The following is a 14,599-nucleotide window of genomic DNA, read 5'->3' as shown; positions in this document are numbered from 1 at the left end:
GGTGGAGTTCTTCGGGGAAGGGATGTGTCTTAGCCTTTTTCCCTTCTGGGTTTCCTGGAGCTGTTACAACAGCTCTGCCAGTGGCCTCCAAACATTGCCTGAGATTGAGAAACCGTACCTCACACAACCATGTGCTACTATTTTTGAATGGTATTTATATGCCTTATAAATATTTATCATTATGAATTTTTCTCAATCAATGGGTAATAGCAATCATGGGAGAGGCCTTGAAACCATCTGACATTAAAAAGGGCTATCTTGTGCACAAAAGTTGGGCAAAACTATCAACGGCTCTTTCTTTTTCCTGACTGCTGATTAGCCCATGCCCATATCCCTGGCTTCCTTTTCTTTGGGGATGAGGCTAAGGAAAAAAATGCCAGCACTTTTGCATCAGCAAGGGAATTCTACCCTAATAGAGAATGGGCTTAATGTCTTTGTGGTTCTGCCTTCCTTGGCCTGTAACTGTTGTCACAGGAAAGATTCATATTGGAGAAAAATATCCCTTTTAAAAAAGAGATGAGCTATATAATAAAGCTTAACATTTATTCTGAGTTTTATAACCACCACCATCACCCTATTCTAATCTTGCATAGTTTAAAAAAATTGAATAGTTGCTGAAAAGGGATTCACCTCAGGGATGAGACCCAAGGTTGGAGCATCTTTCTCCTGAAGGGATGATGTTTCACAACAATCTTGGGAGGTGAAACTGGGTCTTCTCAATGGAGGCCTCAGTGGTATCTGCACCATTGTTTTGCCTGAGTGAACCCTACAGTCAACCAGGGTGGATTGGTCCACTTTGCAACCTGAGCCACATGTTATCCTAATACTCCGAATACCCCTGGCTACTACTGTACTTGCTAGAATCATCTGCAGATGCTGTTTGACATCTCTCCACAGGGGTCCCTGTGGATCGTCATTAATCCCCTTGCTGTGGGCTCCCCACTCCTGCTGCTACCAGCTGCCATTGTCCCCTGGATCCTTGCAAAATAGCCAGTGTCAGGGCACCCCTGTGTGCATTCAGCCACGTGGCGGGGGCCAGCAAGTTGTGCTGCGAGCCAGCAGCTGGGCTGTGCACTGGACTGTAGCATTCTTCAGGCTCCCAGTGTACTTCTAGAAGGTGCCTCCGCCAGTGCCTCCCTTGTTGCAAGGTTGTTTTGACCAATGACATGCCTTCACTTTCGTTCTATTCCTTAGGTTCCTTTCCTTTGAACCACCAAACTTTCTCCAAGTGCTCATTCCAGAAAACATTGCCGTTGAAGAAGGGCGTGTTTTCAGGTCAGGTTTTCTGGTTTTCCTAAGGGCCAGTCTGAGGCTGTCCCTGACTGCACCTGGAGAACCAGATCCCTTGACTCCCATTCGAGGCCTGAGCACTCTGCCACCTGCTCCAAGGGCTTTCATCATAGTAACTGTAGCATCTCCTACTGTTTGTTTTTAATCTTACCTCATATCTGCCATGTGTAAGATATTTGGAGGGACAGTATGGGAACAGAAAGACCTTTGGTGAAGTCTCAAGAATTTCCTGATTAAAATGAAAACATACATTGACCCCAGTTACATTGCTCATCTCACAGCTTAATATGCCAAGAAACAACCATGATATTTGTAAAACAGGATGAAGTTACCCACTAGAAGGAGAAAGAAGCCAAAACTGGTCAACCAGCTGGCCTGAGACAGTGCCTACTCGGCATGCCTCTAGTATGGTGAGGCACCTCTCAGCCTGTGGACTCCACCTCTCCTTAGTGCAGAGACTCAGATATCCTCAGAAAAGGGTGAAATTCAACATGAAGAATGAGGAGGAAACATCTCTAACTTCCACACATGATATATATACCAAGTCTATTCAGGTCAGAATGAATGCTTCCACATCATCTCTGCCAAGGGACAGGCATCACTCTCATTTGCAGGTGGGAGAGCGAGGCTGGAGGGTCAGACTTGGTTAGAGCAAGGCTGAAATCTCACCTACAGCTCCTGGCTCCAAATCTGTCCCTCGCAGAACCATTCTTACCAAGAAAACCTCCTTCTCCATTAACTCTGGTACCTGTCATGGGGCAACTTTTTCTGGTGAGTGTAACTCAGTGGGTGTCATTGTCTTACTTAGCTAAAGAATGACATCAGGATTAGAAGCATGTTTAGAGATCACCCCAAGGTTCACAGCTACCACAGTACTGGGGCACTTCATGTGTTCCTTGTGGCGGGTGGTGGTCAGACACACATGGTGCACTGATGCCATTCTTCCTAGAAAAACATCTGTCATCTGTGGCACGCAGGGCACTTTGCTCATTTTATCTCTCAGCGGCCTTATCACAGTGAGGCAGGTCACAACCAGAACCCCTATTTTGCAGATGCAGAAAGAAAAGGCAGAGGGAAGGAGAAGCAGAAACACAGTGTCCCTTCCTACGGGTACCTTCACTATCAAACTACACAGCATCTACTTGCTTTGGCAAGCACCTGGTATTGCTTTACAGAGAGTTATGGAAAACAAAAAATATTTCTGTACATAATCACTTACCCAGAAAAGCAAGCTGGCCAGGTGCTGGCTGGTTGTGTTTTCTTTAAATTGGAGCAGAAGGGCTTTGCCTGAATTTCCTGATCTCCTCCTGCCATCTGGTGGCTATGAGCTGAGCATACATGCAAATTTCAATCTTCATTTCCTGTACTCCTTACCTCAAACTCCCATGCTCCGTGATCTTCTGAGGTTTGATGAGGGAAGGAGGAAAGGGAGAAAGGTGAAGATAAAGGGAGAGGGGAGAGAGGAAAAGGAAAAGGGAGAGAAGGAGGGAGAGGGAGGAGAAAGAGGAGGAAAAGGAGGAGAGAAAATGTAAAAGGCATGTACCTGCGGCTTTCATTGTATGTTCTTCCTTAGGTCCCCTCACCCTGCATTCAGCTACAGAGAACCGTCAGTGTATGGTGGAGACAAGCCATTCAGTTCCATTGACATTTTTTGGAGCGCCTACTGGGCGTTGGACACTACGCTAAGGGTTGGTCTGCAAAATGGGTATTTAAAAGATCCACTGCTCTAGAGTAGTTTATCAACATTCATTTTAGACAGTATTTTATTATCCTGAAAAGCAAGGTACTGTTTCAATACACAGCAGTCTTTCACAGTGCACTTTTTCATTTTGATAAAGTCCAATGAATCAGTTTTTCCTTGCATGGGTTGTGTTTTAAATGTCAAGTCTAAGAACTCTTTGCCTAGTCATAGATCCTGAATATAGTCTTCTATTTTTTCCTAAACAATTACCTTTACATTTAAGTATGTGATTGATTTTTAAGTTAAATTTTGTATGAGATATGAGTTCCAGGTAGAGATTTGTTTACTTTTTGTTGATAGCTATGTTTATCCAGTTGTCCCAGCACCACTTGTTGAAAAGCCTATCCTTCTCCTATTGAACTGCTTTTACACCTTTCTAAAAATCAGTTGGACATATCTGTGTAGGTCTATTTTTCGGTTCTCTATTCTGCTCCATTAATCTCTGTGACCATCCCTTCACCAAAACCACACAGTCTTGATTACTATAGTTATAAGTCTTAAAATTGGGTAGAGTGATTACTCTCACTTTATTTTTATTTTTCAATAGTTTTACCTTTTTTAGCTTTTTGTTTGCTTTTCTATGTAATTTTTATTTTTCTTTTAAGATGGCATCTTGCTCTGTTACTCAGGCTGGAGTACAGCTTCATGATCATAGCTCAGTGCAGCCTCAAACACCCAGGCTCAAGTGATCCTCCTCCCTCAGCCTCCCGAGGAGCTGGGACTGCAGGCATGTGCCAATATGGTAGACTAATTTTTAAAACAATTTTTGTAGAGATGGGGGGTCTTACTAAGTTATCCAAGCTAGTCTCAAACTCCTGGCTTCACATGATCCTCCCACCTTGGCCTCCCAACTATGTAAGTTTTATAATAATCTTGTCTAGATATATAAACAATCTTGCTGGGATTTTGATAGAAATTGCATTAATTGTATCTATCAATTTTGGAATTGTCATCTCTGCTATGTTGAGTCTTCTATTCTATTTTTTAAATTATTTTATTTTATTTTTTGAGGCAAGTACTTGTTCTGTTGCCCAGGTTGGAGTGCAGTGGCACAATCACAGCTCACTACAGCCTTGACCTCCCAGCCTCAAGGAATCCTCCTACCTCAGCTGCCAGAGCAGCTGGGAATACAGGCACATGCCACCATGCCCAGCTAATTAAAAAAAAATTTTTTTTTTTGTAGAAATGGAGGTCTGTGTATGTTGTCCAGGCTGGTCTTCAACTCCTGGGCTCAAGTGATCCTCCTGCCTCAGCCCCCCAAAGTACTGAGATTACAGGATTACAGATGCCCAGCCAAGTCTTCTAATCTATAAATATGGTATGTCTTTCCATTCATCATTCTTTCATCATTAGTATTTTACAGTTTTCAGCATACAAATCATGTACATGTTTTGTTAGATTGGACCAAAGTACTTTTTCTTTTTCTTTTTTTGGCAATTGTAAATGGTATCATATTTTTAAGTTTAGTATCCATGTATTCATTGCCAATATATAGAAACACACTTGACTTTTGTATGTCTATCTTGTATACTATGACTTTGCTGAACTTATTAGTTTTAGAAACTTTTTGTAGATTTTTTTCAATTTCCTACATAGACAATCATAGCACTTGCAAATAGGGATAGGTTTTTTATTTTTTTTCTTTCTTTCTTTCTGATCTGTTTGCCTTTTCTTGCCTTATTGCACAAGCTAGAACCTCAACTCTATTATACTGAATAAGAGTTAAAAGAATAGACATCCTTGCCTTCATCTGGGTCTTAGATTGGACCAGCCCTGCATCCTGAAATACACTGTTCTTGATTATGGTGTATAATTCTTTTTATATATTGCTAAATTATATTTGCTAACATTTTGCTGAGGATTTTTGTATCTACACTAATGAGGGATATTGATCTTTGGCTTTATTTTTTCATACTGTCTTTGGTTTGTGTATCATAGTAATTCTAGCTTCATAAAATGAATTGAGAAGTGTTACCTCTGGAAGAGACTGAGATTTTCTGAAAGACATTGAGTAGAACTTGGTGTTACTTCTTTTTTGAACATTTGATAGAATTCTCCAGTGAGATCATCTGGGATTGGAGACTTCTTTTTTTGGAAGGTTTTTAGTTAGTAATTTAATTTCCCTAAGAGTTATAGGGCTATTCAAATTATCTATTTCATATTTGGTGAGTTTCAGTGGTTTGTACTTTTCGAGGAATAAATCCATTTCATTTAAGTTGTGAAATTTATGTGTGTACAGTTGTTCAGTCTTTTTTTATTATCCTTTTGTGTGCAGATGTGGGAGTTTTAAAATAAATAATACCTAATATAATTTTTGGCTACAAATCACATCATGATGCAGCATTTCCAGAGATGCTCAGATGTTCTCTTTCTAGCAGCAGTCACAGATGTTATAAGGGCCCTTCTTTCTCACTCTTGTTAAAAAACATCACCCGGCCAGGCGTGGTGGCTCATGCCTGTAATCCCAGCACTTTGGGAAGCCAAGGCGGGCAGATCACTTGAAGTCAGGAGTTCAAGACCAGCCTGACCAACATGAAGCAACTCCATCTCTACTAAAAATACAAAATTAGCTGGGTGTTGTGGGGCATGCCTGTAATCCCAGCTACTCAGGAGGCTGAGGCAGGAGAATCACTTGAACCTGGAAGGTGGAGGTTGCTGTGAGCCAAGATCGTGCCGTTGCACTTCCAGCCTGAGCAACAAGAGCACAACTCTGTCTCAAAAATAAATAAATAAATAAATAACATCACCCATACCTTGAAAGTACTAATTTTTAAAATACTTATAGTAGCATACTAGTGAACCACTTCCTATAGGAAAGGTCGGCAAATTTAGGACAATCAAGGATTTTAAAAATTGTTTTTCAAAGAAAGTGCATAATTCATCTTTAAGTCCAACAATTCATTATAAATGCCATGAGCAATCCAAATGCCATGAGCAATCCAAAAACCTTTATGTGGTGCAAAAGATTGTCATGGCCACCCCTACCCCCACCATTTCATTTACAAAATACTGTAAAGATTCTGCTATAAAGATCTTGTGCCTTCTGTAAAAGTTAATGGGAAAGAAAAAAGTTTAAAAAAATTTATTAAAGTCTTGTCTTTATAAAATTACTTATGTCCATAACATCCTGTAGCACATAAACTGTAGTGTGAGGTGACTCACTGTGGGTGAGTGCACAAGTGAGGATGCCATCCTCAAGGCCTCAGCATTACAAATGCCACGCCTCCTTGGGGATGAAAGGTGCTAGACCATGGCTGGCTCACAATGGACACAGAGAGGTGCTAAGGACCATCCAGATGGCAAAAATGAGTAAAAAAATTTTTATTTCTAATTTTTCAGATCACTAATACAACAAAATAGAATTTCTTGTGCTTTCTTCCTGCCAGGTACCCATGGTCATCAAGTGCTCTGTGGTGTGCCCCTCCTGCTCAGTTTGGCGACCACTGCCCCACACTGGTACTATCAGTGTGCTAGCCTTGCCTGCCTGCCCGCCCCCACCACCAGAGATTTCTAAGCTTCGTAAGAGCAACAGCTGTGCCTTGTCCTTCTTATCCCTCCCAAGCGCCTAACCCAGGGTGAGCAAAGCGCAACTGCTCCATGACACTGGCTTCATGAACTGCCTGTGAACAGCCAATAAGCTCTATAATTTGCAGATATCCATTCGACCCAGCATAGGTGGGACACAGTGAAGAATAAAGCCCAGATCCCATTCCTGAGGCTGCCTGAGGTACTGGGATGAGGGAAGTGTTTGCAAGACATGCCATACAGTCCAAGGTAGAGAGAAGCAAGAGCTGCTGGAGAAATACTCACAGAGTGCTGTGGGAGACTGGAGTCAAAGACGCTTACTGCTGGTTCATGCTGACTAGGACTGAGAAAGGCTTCCTGGAGGAGGTGGCATTCTGCTCAGTGGTACAGGCTTTTGTACTATGGCAGCAAGAGGAAAAGGACCAAGAAAAGGTGATAAGGCGAAGTTTTGGAGATGCCATCAAAGAGGGACACCCATCAGGGGAAAGTACAGAGGGAGGAGGAAGGGCAAAGGCCTCACCAGGTCGCTCTCAAGGACAAACAAAAATCCACAGGTGGTGGCCTGGGATGTGGCAGTAGCACCTGCTACAGTATTCCAGATACATTGGGTTTTTAATAATATTTTTTACCCAGCTGGGGAAAAAAGCCATTAGTTGCCCACTCACAGATGTTCTTCCGGTTCCTCCCATACCCCAAACACAGCCCTGCCTTTGGGCCCTTGCGCCAGCTTCCCTCTGACTAGAATGCTCTGCCCCAAGGGTCACCCAGCTGGGCCCCCTGCCCTGCAGGGCTCCACACAGAAGCTGTCTCCTCAGAGGCCTTCTCTGACCTTCTGATCCCAGGGCACTCCAGGCACTGTCCAGCACAGCACCTGTCTTCATTTTTGTCTCAGTCCTAAACATACCCTGATGTTGTCTCATTTATTTTTATGGTGATTTGTTTACTACCTGTCTCCCCCACTCCACCCACCACCTCCACACTAGACTATAAGGGTCAGGGACGCTGTGATCACTGACCATAAAAATGGAGTGAGTGGCTTCACCCTGGTCCTCTTAAAGTACTTTGTTATAAAGGCTAGTTTGATGAAATGGCCTCACTTGAGATGACCCCAAAACCACTTAATGGAAAAAGAGAGCGGGAGAGTGAGACAGAAATATAAAAGAGTTGGATTGCTCCAGTGAAATTTGATGTGTGAGGTTACCATGCAGTTTTAGTTTAATGCCTGTTTCAATCTACTTTGCCTCATTTCTCTAGCTTCAGTTAAAAAACAAACAAACAAACAAAAACTTACTATGCTTCATGTATCTCTCAAAGCTGCCTTAAATTGTCAGAGAACAGTGATCAAACTAATAAATATATTTAAAATACTTTGGGGATATAACATCAATTATTTGATTTTTCAAACAATTTTATTAGGCCAGACTCGGTGCCTCATGCCTGTCATCCCAGCACTTTGGGAGGCCAAGGCTGGAGGATCACTTGAGCCCAGGAGTTTGATACCAGCCTGGGCAACATAAGGAGACCCTGTCTCTACAAAATAAAAATAAAAAAAAAGTAGCCAGCCCTGCCTGCCTGTAATCCCAGCACTTTGGGAGGCTGAGGCGGGTGGATCACCTGAAGTCAGGAGTTCACGACCAGCCTGACTAACATGGTGAAACCCCGTCTCTACTAAATACAAAAAAATTAGCTGGGTGTGGTGGCGCATGCCTATAATCCGAGCTAATTGGGAGGCTGAGACAAGAGAATGGCTTGGACCTGGGAGGTAGAGGTTGCAGTGAGCCAAGATGGCGCCATTGCACTCCAGCTTGGGCAACAAGAGCAAAACTCCATCTCAAAAAAAAAAAAAAAAAAAAAAAAATTAGCCAGGCATGGTGGTGTGCGCCTGTAGTCCCAGCTGCTTGAGAGGCTGAGGTTGGAGGATCACTTGAGCCCAGGAGGTTGGGCTTGAGCTTGCAACGAGTCGTGATCGTGCCACTGTACTCCAGCCTGGGTGACAGAGTGAGACCCTGTCTCAAAAAAAAAAAAAAAAAAAGCCTTCTTTAGGAAGGTTAAATGTTACTCAACATTAAGTCCTTGTTTCCTAATCTTAGTTAATCATTAGGTTCACTGATGACACTTCTTTTAAAAGTACAGTTTTTTGGGCCTCTCCAAAGAAGATCCAAGTTCAATAAGTTTGGCATGGGGCTGAATAGTCTGTATTAGCTTCCCAGGTGGTTCTGATGGTTCACTAGGTTTGGGGAACAATGTAGGAAGTCATCCTTAATTATCATCCAGCAAACAGTATCAATGGCGAACGCTACTTGCTTGAGAGCTTAATAGTGTGAAGAAAATAGTGTTAAAGAAGTGAACATTTTTGCTGAGAATGTGCTGATTATAATGTTCTGATATGTAATATAATGACATATTTGGTCAGATTCTCCCAATGAATGATGATGTCCAGAACATGCCAGCACCTTGGGGTGCCCTCTTCAGGAGCCTCTTGGGTGGCCAAGGACCCCCAGTCCTCTCTACCTTAGAGGAGGGTCGTACAGGTCACCCTCAGTACTTCCAACCACAGCAACTCAGCCCTTGGAAAAACCAACACCCTGACGTTGTTAATCTTCCAGAGAGCAGGCGAGCACCAAGCCCCTGGGAGAGACTGCTGCACACACACGAGGAGGGACCAGAGCTCAGGCATCTGAACTTGTGGTCATGAGCCCCTGGAGAATCTACGCAAAACCTCAGCAGATTTTTGTGCAGAACTTGGTTACAGTGGAGATTTCTGAGCATTCATCCTCAGCTTCTTGGTGGAGCCCATGACAACAAAAGGTTAGGGCCTCAGCTTAGAGAATGAGTTCACATCACTAAGCACAGATTATCCTCGGCCCTTTGCAGTCTGTCTCACAGGTGAAGGTTTGCACTGGGAGGAGGACCCAAAGCCCACCCTCCATTCGGCTTCATGTAGGCAGAGGGAGTGGAAGGCACACATGCAAACATGAAGGGCTATGAGTGCTGTGCAGAGAAGCCAGAAGGTGAAGGCCAAGCTACCCCAGGCCGGCGTCCAAGAATAGGAGTGGAGGAGTGACATCTGGCCATCATCCATGCCTCTGAGCCCCTAGCAGTTTCCTCAGGGCTGCCTCTACTCATCTTCCAGATGGAACTGAAATGCCAGCCTGAAGAATGGGAGCCTGTGACCCAGCATCTCTCTCAGAACAGGAAGGGGGTTTGAGGACAATCATAGATAACAATTGCTGGCTAATGAATATCTGCGCGGTGCTGGGCACTGTGAGTAATGATCTCTGATGCCCACAGCACCCTGCAAGGTTGGTATTCTTTCCCCCATTTTACGAATGGGGAGATGAAGGTTGAGCAACTTTGGCTAACACGCCAGGTCGCACAGCAGGTAATTAACCTGGGTCTGAATCCAAACGAAGCTGAGTGAGTGAGGAAGCTGAGCTCCATACTAACTGGGCTTTGCCCATCATGGAGCTGAGAACCTAGCCGGCCTCTCTTGATCCCAGTCCAGACCCTTCTGCCACATGTGGAGCTTGGAAAGAATGAACACAGAAAGCAGGTTCGGCTCTGCAGAGGATGTAAATAGGGGCAGATGCAAGCTGTCAAGTAAAGAGCAGGCTGAGGACACCCTCCCCGGCCCCTGCCCCCTGGGGCATAAATTCTAGCCTTGAGGCACAGTTGAAGGGGACTGAAACTCAGTGGCACAAACTGGGGACAAACCAGAGCCTTGGAGGAGAAAGCCTTCCCCAAACCAAGCGTCAAGGTGGGTCTAGAGAGCACACACAGGCTGCAGATCCAGTTCAGTCTGAATAAGGATGGTGCCCTCGGTCACAGCAAGAAGAGGGACCTGCCTTTAGCTGTCATCAGGTTGCCGTGGGGCCCTCTAACTTATGCTATGACAAGAGCTCTGAGTGCCATTATTCTGCCCGCTCCTTCTCCATCTCCATGAAGGAGTCCCTCCCAGCCACCACAGCAGATCCTCTCTTCCTTCCTCTTTCTTTCTTTCTTTCTTTTTCTTTTTCTTTCCTACTTTTTCTTTATTTCTTTCCTTCCTTCCTTTTCCTTCCTTCCTTCCTCCTTCTTTCCCTCCCTTCCTTCCTTCCTTCCATCTTTCCTTCCTTTCTCTTTCTTTCTTTTTCTCTTTCTCCCTTCCCCTTCCCCTTCCTTCCTCTCTCTCCCTCTCTCTCTCTTTTCCTTTCTATCATTGATAAAGAGTCTCGCTCTGTCACCCAGGCTGGAGTGCAGTGGTGCCATCTCAGCTCACTGCAACTTCTGCTTCCCAGGCTCAAGCGATTCTCCTGCCTCAGCCTCCTGAGTAGCTGGGATTACAGGCGTGCACTAGCACGCTCGGCTAATTTTTGTATTTTTTGTAGAGACAGGGTTTTACCGTGTTGCCCAGGCTGGACTCTTGAACTCAGGTGATCCGCCCGCCTTGGCCTCCCCAAGTGCTGGGATTACAGGCGTGAGCCACTGCACCTGGCCCCTTTTCCTTATTCCCCACGTGTAACTATGGGCTGCAAAGTGGTGATCGTAAAGTGGGAGTTTAGCTCATCCATACATCAACTGTTTATTTTGCCCCAAACTTGAAGTTGCTTTGTCATGGCTTGAGCATTATTTTTGTGCTGTTAAATCTAATTATGTCAGTACCACAAAAGCATAAGCAGTTATTTTTAATTCTACAAACAATGTTGCTCTAATCAATAGAAATCAACTGATACTTCTTTAGCAATTGAATTTAATATTCTGTCTTTTCAAAGTTTGGTTAAAATAGGATAGGTTACTAGTGCAAAATAAGGGACACATTTTGATGAAAGCAGCAGTTTTTACACTGTGCACCCTGAATTTTGGGTTCTAAAGGGGAATTGCTATGTCTTGAAGGACCAAATTATGTCTAATTTCTCTCTGAACATTCAGAAGAATAACATCCATTATAGCTCCCTCTTCTGAATTGCCAGAGCACTTTGTAATTTCTCCTTGTATGGATGACACTCAGCCCCGCACTGGTGCTCTCTCAACTCTTTTCATCTCCTGGAGACTAAGGATGGGTTTTGTCATTCTGCATCTCTCCTCCCCAGCACAGTGTTTGTCCCTCGGTCCTTTCTATGCCTTTTACTACATTTCCTGGCTGACTTGAGTGTCCTGGTCTTCCCAGGATACCTGGGCAAGGCTCTTCCTTGACACTTACCACATTATGTCTGTGTGTCGTCCCTAAAAGATTACACGCCTGTCATGGTGAGGGAGTTTGTCTCATTATTCTCAGTGTGCCCGGCTCCTGGCACAGAGTAGACAGCAAGTAAATGATGAATGAATGACTAGTGAATATCTGTACACTTTTTTTTTTTTTTGGCCAGAGTCTCACTCTATCACCCAGACTGAAGTGCAGTGACATGATCTCGGCTCACTGCAGCCTCCACCTCCTGGGTTCAAGCAATTCTAGTGCCTCAGCCTCCTGAGTAGCTGAGATTACAGATGTGCGCCACCATGCCCAGCTAATTTTTGTATTTTGAGTAGAGACAGGGTTTTGCCATGTCGGCGAGGCTGGTCTTGAACTCCTGGCCTCAAGCGATCCACCCGCCTCGGCCTCCCAAAGTGCTGGGATTACAGGCGTGAGCCATCGCGCCCAGCCCTGTACAGTATTTTTAATAGCTTGATTGAGGTATAATTCACATACCATAAAATCCAACCATGTAAGGCACAGAGTTCAGCGATTTTTAGTCTAGTCACAGAGTTGTGTGATCACCACTATCATTAACCCTGAAAGAAATCTTGAACCCATTAGCAATTATTCCTCATTCCTGTCCTCACCCCCAGGCCCTACTCTTTATCACTACAGATTTGCCTACTTGACATATCATACACATGGAGCCATACATATGTGTGCCCTTCATGATTGGCTTCTTTCGCTGAGAATAATGTTTTCAAGGTCCATCCTTGTAGTAGCACGTATCAGGACTTCATTTTCATTGCTGGATACTACTACTTTGTATGTAATGCCACATCATGTTTATCCATTCATCAGGTAGTGGACATTTGGGTTTTCACTTTGGGGCTAATATAATAATCTTTTGCAAACATTCATGTACAAGTTCTTGTGCGGATATATATTTTTACTTCTGTTAGGTATCTAGGAGTAGAATTGCTAGATGCTTAATATTTTGAGGAGCTGACAAACTGTTTTCCAAAGCTACACCATTTTACATTTTCATCAGCAGTGTATGAGTTCCAATTTCTTCACATCTTTGCCAGCCTTTTTTATTCTCCATCTCTTTGATTCTAACCATCCTAGTAGTGTAGTGTCTCACAGTGATTTTGATTTGCATTTCCCTAATGAGTCATGATACTGAGCATCTTTTCTTGTGTTTATGCCATCTGTATACACCGTTTGATCAAATTATAAATCATCAGAGCTTCACAGAAATAAAGGTCATAGATGAGGCCCAAAGAGTAACATTAAGTGACTTACCTAAAGTTATGTGCATGAGGTTATATATGGTTAGTAGCAGTACAGGATCTCAGATACACTCCTGACTCCTAATGGTGCTCTGTTCTTCCCACCTGCCCCTTCTCTCAGGATGCCTCTGGATCCCCACCTGCTGGAGGAATGAAAGGCTGTATTCCTTATGGGTCAGGGTAAGCATGTGCCTTGGCACTGCTTGATTTTATGCCCTGCCTATTCTTCTTTGGTTAGATTGATTTCAACTCTGAAAATGGTTTTCTATGGATGCAGACTTCATATGTGAACAAATGGTTTCTGCTTAGCGTTTTAAACAACTGACGGCTCAAGTCCAAGCCCTAAAGAATTGGAAGCAGCTTTCTTGGCCACTTGAGTATCAAAGTCAGGTTTAAAGTCGTCGGATACATTTAAACCTGTCCACCTAATATTTTCACTGTGACCCAAAAAACACAAAACCCAAGTAAGACAGTATTTAAAGTTAAGGGATGCAGGGGGATTCTTGGGGCAGTTATAGCATATGTGTGAATGTTGAGGTTTGGGGCAATAGAGAGATGTGTTGCTATTGCTAAGCCCTCCAGAGACAAGCCACATGGGTCTGGAGATGAAGCCAAGGAGAGCAGCCATTGTTAGTGTCAATTCCCAAAGAAGAGTCAGGTCCTCAGACAAGAAACAGACCCTGAAGGGGCTGGCCTGCGGGCCAGCTGGTGTATAGTCAAGACAAGCTGGATTATGCTACCATAACAAATAATGCCAAAAGTCTCCATGATTTATTAGAATGTAATTTATTTTTATTTTTTCCCTTATTTCTCCAAGAAAAAACAGAATGTAATTTTATTTCTTGCTCACACAGCATTTGCCATGGGTGGTTTGGCATTTCCATGTGGTGGCTCAGCCTTCCAGGCTATTTTATCTTGGGTGTCTCTGCCTCAATATGGTATTTCCAGGTTTTCCATGCAAAAGAAAAGAGATCTAAAATCTCTCAAGCTAGCTAGTAAGAGCTTTACCTTGGAAATGACACATGTCACATCACTTCCACTCACTGCCAACTAACTGCTCAGAAATAGTCACGTGGCCTTGCCTAACTGCCAAGGGGCCAGAAAGTGTGACCTGCCTGTGTGCTTGGAAAGAGAGAACTGGTTATGGGCAAGTTCTAGCAATGACTGTCATGGAGAAGAGGCTTCTTTTTGAACTCTGCCCTTTCCGGGAAGCACTCAGAGGTGTATGTGTGTCTATGAGTATCATCTTGTGGAGGGGATAGAGGAGGTATCTGGCATCTGGAGGGGGAGCTAGAACAAAGTGGAGATTCATGCTGAAGATGATCACATTAAATTTTATTAGCCATATCATCTAGATTCCAAATATTTTCTGAATTTATTATCTGTATCCCCAAAATATATATATATATTTGAAAGTTTCACTCTGTTGCCCAGGCTGGAGTGCAAAGGTGGAGTCTCAGCTCACTACAACCTCCGCCTCCTGGGTTTAAGTGATTCTCCTGCCTCAGCCTCCCGAGAAGATGGGATTACAGGCACAAACCACCATGCCTGGCTAATTTTCATATTTTTTGTGGGTATGGGGTTTCACCATGTTGGCCA

The sequence above is a fragment of the Symphalangus syndactylus genome, chromosome 2 (genome assembly GCF_028878055.3).
Source record: "Symphalangus syndactylus isolate Jambi chromosome 2, NHGRI_mSymSyn1-v2.1_pri, whole genome shotgun sequence".
NCBI classification, from domain to species: Eukaryota; Metazoa; Chordata; class Mammalia; order Primates; family Hylobatidae; genus Symphalangus; species Symphalangus syndactylus.
The sequence above is the reverse complement of the archived record's forward strand: the minus strand, read 5'-3'. Positions refer to the sequence as shown.